The following is a 10,027-nucleotide window of genomic DNA, read 5'->3' as shown; positions in this document are numbered from 1 at the left end:
AAAGTCTGTGTCATGTAGAAACAGATCTCTCTTTCATATATATGTGTGTACACATCAGCTTTACTTGCACTGAACTTTGCATTTTGAAGTTTTGTGTACCATTGCTAAAAACTGCAAGACAATTTTATGAAGACTTTTGGAGGCATTTTTTTGCAAGAAATGGCAAAAATTACTTTATCACTTTAAATTAAGCTCTGTTAAAATATTTAAACTATGTGTTTTCTTAAACTGAAGATACATCAGAAATTAAGAACCTAATCCTGAAAGTTGGTGTCTGAAACCACCTCTAATATCTATAGAATCTATAGATTCTGCTGCCTTCAAATTACGTATCAGGCATTTTCTGATCAAAATTACTGGAAGTGAAGACTAGTGGAATCTTCAGGATTTCAGGAGTTTTTTAAAAAATTACCTTGATGTTGCATAAATATTTAAATCCAACAAGTGTGGATGCGTTTGAGTGACTTTCATTTCCAAAGCCACTGCAAACATATTTTTAACCAGGTCCATTAAAGATGTCTGAATACATGTCTGACTGTTGTTAGTAGGTGTATTTTCCAATAAGCAAAAAAAGTCTCTGATATTGGACCATCAAGTGACTATGAGACTAGTCAAGAAGAAAATTTGCACAGTAGCTGTTATTCTGTGCCATATGTAGCAAAGTATGAGAATGTGAAATTATGTGAAGGTTAAGAAGAGTACTAAAACAGCGAATGAGAGGACAATTTTTCAAAACTGTATCTTTCTTTTTCCAAGACGTTTGCTTGAAAAGGCAACAAGTAATGACCACAGGCAGTGCTGGTGGTGATCTAAGAGAAGAAAAGGCAACAGAAAGGAACTAATGGGAAAAAAATCAGCATGATATGACAGTGTCTATTCAGAGACAATATATAAGCTTCTTATATTTTTAGCATCATCTGGCAGAACTTATGAAAGCAGAAAATCAGGAAGTAAAGATGAAGCTAAAAATGTGGAATTCATTGACATTTAAAGATATAGGATATGAAGCTGCAAAAAAAAATCTAGAGTGAGGTCTTCTGGGCTTAGATATTGACCAGGAAAACATGGCAGAGGAAGAGTGAGTTACCAGAAGTCTAGCAGTTCAAAGGCAAATATTCTGAACTGAAATGATTAAAAAAGAGAAAAAAAAGAAAAAGAAAAGGCAAGCCCAGTAGAGAAAAAAGATAATGGAAACCACAAGGAAGCAGAGCAGGGGAAGAAAAATCAAAAGACTGATCATTTGCATACTGAATGAAAAAGAGATGAGAAATAATTGAGTTCCACAACAATAGAGAGCAGCAGATATATATAACTATGAATAAAGAAAATCAAAAGGTGTATTGCCAAAGCAGATTCAGGGAAAGGAAGGTTTTTCTTATCTATCAGATGTTATATCAGAAGAGAACAGCTTAGCCATAACAGAACAAAATGGCTATCAGATGGTATTCTCTCTGTCAAAGACTTGGTTCAGATGCTTGAAGACAATCCTAATGACATACTTCACATCAGGACTTATGTTGCTGCCAGGCTCTTGTTGAAATGGGTGAAATTTGTGTGTTCAAATACGGTTCTCTGTTAGAAAAGTTCAGTAGAATGGAGTACATAGAGTTCTGTGTTGTAAATTTTTAATGATCAGTTGCAATAAGTTCCACTTAAAACAATTATACAATTGAAAAATGGAAGTTTAAGAGGTCACGAGCTGAATTTTATGGTGTTCTGAAAAATGTTGAAATAACAGTGAGTTAATAGCAACTCATACACACAAGCACAAGACTTATAATAAGGACTGTATAACATGAATATTTCATGACATCCACAGAACAGGAGCTCATCTAATGAGATAGAGGCAAACACCAGACTACCTGGCTTTGGGACTATGGTTTATAGCATGAAGAGAGTTCTCAACTAAGAAATGACACAAAGTTGAATAAAGTTTTATAGAATCTGTTATTTAACCCCCAGCTTAAATGTCAAATTCTTTTGCTTCCATCACCCTTCCCATAACCCTTGGGTATTGTCTGCTCTTGGAAGTAACATAACATAGTGATGAGCTAGTAATTCAATCTAGTGTGTTAAATAGCTGTATTTCTAGCATAGGTGTAATTGGAACTTGACTGAAAAAAGCAAACAGATTTGTTCAAATTGACAAAAAAAAAGTGTATTTTCTCCTTTGAAATATTTACTACTAAAAGAGCCATAGTAAATGTTTACAAGCTGAAAAAAACAAAGCTCATCTTTCATCTTTAGATTTAACAACTTTATATTGGTGAATCTATCCAGCTGATGGAACCAACAGACAAGCAATACATTTGACAATGTGTGTTTGTTTTAAAACATAGTAAGTGCTTTGATGTTTCTTTCTGTTTTCACTGGCACACTGAAAAAGATCCAACAGTTTCTGTACTATCTCCCCTAAAAAAAAAAAAAAAAAAGGAAAAAAAATCTAGTTTGGTTGATATGGCAGATTAAAATAGATTGTGGATATCTCTTTTCTATAATCTATGCTGTTGATTTTTCTAAATTGTGTTTTTCTTTAGTCAGAATTGAAGATATTCTAAGAATTTACACACAAGGCTATAGATAGGAATTTGAAAGCTCTCAGCTTAGCATACTGAGTTTTACTTCAGAGACCTTTTTCCATATGAACGTGATATCTAGCATCACATTTGTTAAAACAGCTTCATAGCACAGCTAACAGAGGCAGCCATAAGAGGGAGCAGGTTGCACAATTCGTGCTGAAGAATGCAAAGTGCCTGGTAACACTGTCAAGCATGTCCCAAACTATGGTGTTGAGATGGCAGTCCCTGGCGGCTATTAGAGCAATTCCCCCAGCAATACCAGAAGCTTTAAATGAGACTGAGCTCCAGAAGGAGCAGCTCTGTACTTCTCTACCTGCAAGGAGTGTCTGGTACCTCTTGGTGAGGCTGGGTAAGATGCTTTCTCTGTGTGCAGGCGGTGTGCAGTCGTTGAGGTAGTGGTGCCACCAAATCAAGGAACTGTGGTCAGGAGGTCAGCAGAGCAGAGAAGATGAGAAAGAGATTAAGTAGATATTTAACTCTGCAGCTTCAGGAGTCTTCAGGTAGTTGAGTGGAATGCAGAGTCAGTGCCTATTAAGTCAAAGTGGAAACTCCCATGATGGTGTAGATTGTGAGCTGGTGACTTCTGACATTGGAAGAAGTGCCAGAAGACTTGCACTTGAAGATTTGCTGCCCTTGTATCTGACAAGGTGCTGGGGACATTCTCAGGGGAAGCATTTGTAACACATGAGCCTCAACTGCGTGGGACAACTAGGAAGAAGTAGCAAATATCAGCAGTGTGAGACTTCCTGCTGTAGCGGATGGAAGTTTGCTGCTTGCTGTAGGCTTGTATTTGGGATGCAGTGGAAAGGTTGTCACATGAGAACCAAGGAGACCTGGAAAGTATCAAGCACATCTAGATAACTCTTGTGGAAGTGGTCAAGGGCATGAGGCCTCAGTTGTTTTTCTTGATCCTTAATTCCAGTGAGGTGGAAAGACCTGAAAAGAACTGAATGAATTCTTCAGGTCAGCAATTGACACCTTGACACCAGCACAGATATGTCAAGAACATGGATTTTTCTTTCTTTGATGCTCTATAGGGACTCACATCAGCTTGTAAGAGGTGGGATTCACCTGGAAAAAAATGGGCCATAAATGTCTTTGCCGACATGTTGGCCAACTTAGTAAGGAAGGCTATAAATTAAGACCTCTGAATATGGACCTTTTATTCATCTAAACAAGTCTTCATCAGCTTGTCTATGAGGATACTGGGGAACATAGCACTGAAAATCTTACTCAAGTTAGGAAGATATAAAAAGTATTTTTTTCCTCTGTTGACTATAAATAAAAGGGTAGGGTAATAAACTAAGAGGAAAAATGATTTCTGTGACTAATCTCCTACAAGTTAATATTAATCAATTGAAAACTTCATAGTGCAGAATTTGTTTGTTGTTCAAACTTTGATTTGAGTATTTGATTTGAATTCCCAAATAACTTACTTTAGCTATCAAAATGACAAAGAGAGCAACCTCATCCAAATAGCGAAGAAAAAAAAAAAAAATCCTTCCTCATATCATACAGCTGATCTCTTCAGCCTTCCATAGAACAGAAATATCCTCTAGCTAATAAGTTACTCCCTGCATGAATCCTCTTTCTGAACTGAAAGCCTTTTAAATTTGCCAGCTGGAAATTGAGCCCCCATATGGTTTCCTATCTCCTGCACCTATTTGTCTTAGAAAACAGGGCTAGCTGCCCTTTTGGGTCTTTAAAGAACCACTTGGCCTGTTATAGTCCTCTCCGGTATAAATCATTCCAACTAGGTACAGATGTTTAAACATCCTAGTGAAGGATTCACCTCGTGCAGAAACTACACTGTACTTACACTGTTCTTTCCATGGCACTGCTTCATGCAGGGTATGGCAAGCAAGAAGTTTTACTGTAAACGTTAAAACCTGTAGACGTTCAGCTCAATGGAAAATGTAGTTAAAACACTACAATGATTTTCAGTCAAAGCAAGATCTAAGGAGCATAAAAATAACTTTAAAATCATCTTGCTCCTTCTGACACTTCTAAAGAGGTTGAGCACAGAATTAGATCCCCATGTTATTTATACTGCACTCTGAAACATACTGGATGCTTTGTAGATCAAATACAATGACACTTTCTCTGACACTAGAAGATAGTCTAATTTTAAACTCTCAGCAAGTTATGAGAACAGGATAAAGGGAGAGAGAGTGAAGGAGAAGAAATGTTATGCTAATGTAAAAAAAAAAAATCCAAGGACTTGCAATTTTACTAAAAGAATCTGCTCACACTTTTTGTGTTCATTTTCCATACACACTCCGCGAGACTGAAATTAAAAAAAAAATCCTCTATATTATCTTCACAGATGTTTTTGTGACATCTGAAATTGTAATTTCTCTTTCTTTTAGACATTTATCCAAAGCAACAATCCATCAGTTTCTACTTACATATTTTCACAAAATCAGTCCACTTGGAGAAGCAATCTGAGGTGAGTATAAGATGACTTAAAAACAAAGGAATATCCTATACAGACAAAAAGAAAAAAGAAAAAAGAAAAAAGAAAAAAGAAAAAAGAAAAAAGAAAAAAGAAAAAAGAAAAAAGAAAAAAGAAAAAAGAAAAAAGAAAAAAGAAAAAAGAAAAAAGAAAAAAGAAGAAAAAAGAAGAAAAAAGAAAGAAAAAGAAAAAAGAAAAAAAGAAAAAAAGAAAAGCTTTTTAATAAATCTAGCACAAAGATATAGCAAATGTGGTCAACTTGTCTCAGCATATCTTACACAGTGCTCAGTGCACTCAGTTGCTGAATCAACTGAATCAGAGTATATCACTGGAAACATCTTGTTTAGAGGAGGAGGTCAGTGCTTATGGTACTTACGATCAGTTCACTTGCTGTCACTGTCTCATCAACAGAGACCTGCCTAGTTCACTGTGTTTTGACGTGCATACCTGGTTACTTGTTTTCTTCAGAGGACTATAGTTTTCATCTTTTCTCACAAATCAGGTGTAAGTCTTATGTTTCATGGTGAAAAGGTATGCTTTAATTACAAATGTAGGAATTACTTCTACTATATGATAGAGAGTTGCAATGTTTGTGGTATACATGCAAAAAGCTGTAAGTTATAACAATGGATGCTGTGCTTAAGGAATTGTTTGAAACAATGCAAGTATCTACTTTGTCCTTAATATTTCTCTACTGCTACAAAGTTATCCCACTGTACAGCAATTGGTATTCATTCTAGTTTGTAATTCTCCACTTGGCACATTCAAAATCATCATGGATCGAGAACTATGGATTGTACTCAGGTAGGTGATCACAAGCCTGAACACCACAGCTCTGTCAAACTTGTTACCTGCTCTTCTGCTCTACTCTTCTTTTGGCTCATGACTAGCAATAAGAAGTCAGTCCTGAAAACACTCTTAATATGAGTGGTTGTCACAGTGCTTACTAATAGAGCAAAGCACAAGATTGTTAATGTAGGATCCACCCCTGCTCACCAAACTAAAACTTATTCTTCTTACTGCTGTAGAGTCCCACAGAATGTCCTCTAACTCTAAATGCAGGTATTTCACATTTCTACTCCTGTCCCACTTTAGATAACACTGTGTCACATGACCTGGGGCAAATGGGTGCAAGGCTGATGTGGAGAAGACTGTCAGTATGTAGGACAGCTTTGAGCTTGGAGCGCTGGTAGATGCTATGTGTTGTTACTGAAATACAGAGCCACATCCTGCCCTTGCTGTCCAACCTGACAATTTGAGTGACTATCACTGTCAACCGAATCAAGTTATCAGCAGAAAGAGAAGGTACAGGAGTGGCACAATGGTACAAAAGTACAAGGTATATCTTTTGTTGTGAAAGGCAGTGTGAATCATGAGCCAGTGTTATGAGTTTTATATTCAATATGTGACACTTGACAGGTCTGCAATGTCACTGAGCATATATATATTAAGCTCTTGGTACACTGGATAGACAAAATAATGCCAATAAATATGATACAGTGGTCTGTAGCATAACTTTTATATAAACTAGGTAGATGTATAACAGTTGACTGAAAGTGAAAACAAATAAGGAAGCTGCAATACTTGTAAAACTGGAATTTCTTTATTTTTTTTCTTTGCAAAACCTCTTTCACAAAACTGATTTTCATTCATCTATTTGGTACTGCTTCCTCATAGAATCAGCTCAAAAATATAATATCCATCCTATACTAATGTACAGGATCTGGACAAGAATCAAGCAATTCAGAGAAAGTTATAAAGATTCTGTAATAAAATTCACTATCAACGTTAAATATGAATTCCTCTTTTAATAAAAAGTCTTCATATATGTCCTCTGAAAAACATTAAAAAGAAACAAGTCCTGTTAATACATTTCTGTGCACACTTAAAAGGGATTTAAGTCAGAAAAGGCTTTCATTTCCCGCTTTTGAATATCTTATAGAAACTTTTTTTTTTCTCCTGGAAAAATTTTCAGGGCAAAATATCTTTTATAAAGAAGTAAAAACTAAAATACTTTCATAGCTTTGTCACATTGGACATTTGGTTTGATATGCCTCATGCTTTCATTCGCATTTCACTCCCTTATTCAGCTAACTCTCTATAATTCTGGTTTATGTTTACTCTTAGTGAAGTAGAATATATGCCGTGACCTTACCTACAACCCAGAAGGAAAACGTGGTGGAGCATTCCAGAGGCAAGATGGAGGACCCGGGAAACTATAGGTCAGTCAGCCTAACCTCCGTCCCTGCAAAGGTGATGGAGCAGATCATCCTAAAGACCATCTATAGGCATATGAAGGAAAAGAAAGAGATCAGGAATAGTCAGCATGCATTCACCAAGAGGAAGTATTGTCTGACCAACCTGAGAGCTTTCTACAATGGGATAACTTGCTGGAGGGATGAAAGGAAAGCCATGGATGTTGTCTACCTTGACTTTAGCAAGGCTTGCAACACCATCTCCCATAACTTCCTCGTAGGAAAGCCCAAGAAGAGTGGGTTAGTTGAGTGGCCAGTGAGGTGGATTGAGAACTGGCTGGATGGCAGAGCTCAGAGGGTGGTGATAAATGGTGCTGAGTCTATTTGGAGGCCTGTGGCCCATGGTATCCTGCAGGAGTCAGTACTGGGCCCAATACTGTTCAACTTGTTCATCAACTGCTTGGATCAGGTATACACTCAGCAAGTTTGAAGATGATAGCAAATTGGATGGAATGGCCGACTCGCAGAGGGCTGTGCCTGGCAGATTGGAGGTACCTGGACAGGTTGGAGAGTTGGACAGAGAGGAACCTCCTGAGGTTCAACAAGGACAAGTGCAGGGTCCTGCACCTAGGAAAGTAGGTGCAGGACCCTATTATTGCTGGAAAGTAACTCCACAGAGAGGGATTTGGGAGTCCTGGCTGACTACAAGCTAACCATGAGTCAACAATGTGCCCTTGTGGCCAAGAAGGCCAATGGGATCCTGGCCTGTCCCAGGAGGAGCACTGCCAGCAGGTGGAGGGACGTGATCCTGCCCCTCCACTCAGCTCTAGTGAGCAGTGAGACCTCTAGTGAGGCTGCACCTGAGGTACTGGGTATAGTTTGGGGCTCCCCAGTACAGGATGGATGTGGAGCTTCTAGGGAGGGTCCAGCATAGAGGGACAAAGAGGATTAAGGGACTCAAGCATCTATCTTATGAGGAAAGACTAAGAGAGCTGGACCTGCTTAGCCTGGAGAAGAGAAGGTTGAGGTTGATCTGATTAACATGTACAAATACTTGAGGGGAGAATGTAGGGAAGATGGGGCCAAACTCTTCTCAGTGGTGGCCAGCAGTAGGACAAGGGCTAATGAGTACAAATTAAAATATAGGAAGCTTCATCTCCATAGGAGGAAGAAATTCTTTACTGTGGGGGTGACAGAGCATTGGAACAAACTGTCCAGAGCAGTTGTGGAGTCTCCTTGTGTGGAGATCTTCAAAACCTGCCTGGGTGTGACCCTGTGCCACATGTTCTAGGTGTCTCTGCTGGAGCAAGGAGGTTGGACTAGATGATCTCTAGAGGTCCCTTCCAACCTTAACCATTTTGTGATTCTGTGATTTTGTGATTCTGTGAAATAGAATGTACACAGTCATACTAATATCTGAAAATACTCTCCAGTCTCGATCTAATTACTTTTCATGGGTCAGTTATGGAAAGAGAACTGAAAGAGAACTCTACACTAGTAGAGTAACATTTACAGTTAAAAGATTCAATATTGAAGATAAAACGATAGGAAAATGTTTGCTTTAACTGTGAGATTAAGCTAAGAGAATAATATATATATTTTTAGTTCTGCTAGCTGTCAGAAAACTTAAAATTTTGGTCTTTCCACTCTTCTTTCTAACATAGGCATAAATTTTAAGTCTTGTATTATAATGACCTTTGACCAGAGAACAATTGTAAAGTAAGTGACTAATCGGTATTCATTCATTAACTTCATAACATACATAGTTATGATTCTACTTACTGTTTGAGAATAACCAAAATTCATTCAGTGATTTAACTGTTATTTATTTCATATACAGAGACTGCAGTACTTACCAGAATACAGTGACTTTAATTGAACTATTTGGAAATGTCACCATTTACTAAGGGCATGCCATGAGGTAAAGGTGAATGCATGATAGATGAGCAAATATAAAGGTATTTAATTTCCTGTCAAACTGCACTAAAAAGTTCATATAAGTCTCCTCTACCCACTCTTCAACTTTGTCTGAACTTACTGCATTGATGGTTTAAAAAACTATCTCCCTATTCAAAAATGTAACTGTCCCTTTCACCTCCTCTTTTTGATTTCTTTCTGCTTTTCAATTTGGTATTCACTTTGTAACAAAAAGACAGATATCAGCCTTTTAAGAAAGATCTTGACATCATGAGCAAAAAATGTTGAAAAATTGAAACATATTCCTCTGTTGGAAGGATGCTAATTTGTATCAGCTTTTTTTTCAGGCAGTGAGAAAAGACAAATGACTATTTCATGTGAACTTGAAAACGGGCATGTAGCTCTGAATAGTTGTCTCAGGATAAAGACTATGCTTATTTGAATTATAGGCAAATTCAACTTTCCAGATGATAACAATAGAATTTCAAGGTATTGTGGTGCTAAAAAAGCCAGTCCAATCTGCTCTCAAATGGAGAAAATTACTCCTTGAAAAAGAACGTGCAAATTTATGTAGATACTGGCTGAAAGTTTTCTCTTGAGGAGGAAATTTTGCTAATTACAGCTAAATAGAGCAAGCTAACTGATTTTTTGGTTTGTTTTCCATGATGTTCCTCATAGATCATAATCCTTTCTGAATGTCTTTTGCATTTGAAATTACCATGTGGGACCCTGATTCATACTTTTACACTCATTGCTTGTATTTCAGTAGTCCCATAGAAGCAAATATATTTGAGTGGAGTGGAGTGGAGTAGAGTTTAGAAAAAGGAAAGGGAAGGGAAGGGAAGGGAAGGGAAGGGAAGGGAAGGGAAGGGAAGGGAAGG

Source organism: Nothoprocta perdicaria, unplaced genomic scaffold, assembly GCF_003342845.1.
Source record: "Nothoprocta perdicaria isolate Ctin4 unplaced genomic scaffold, notPer1 scaffold_22, whole genome shotgun sequence".
Classification (NCBI taxonomy): domain Eukaryota; kingdom Metazoa; phylum Chordata; class Aves; order Tinamiformes; family Tinamidae; genus Nothoprocta; species Nothoprocta perdicaria.
Note: the sequence above shows the minus strand (reverse complement) of the source record.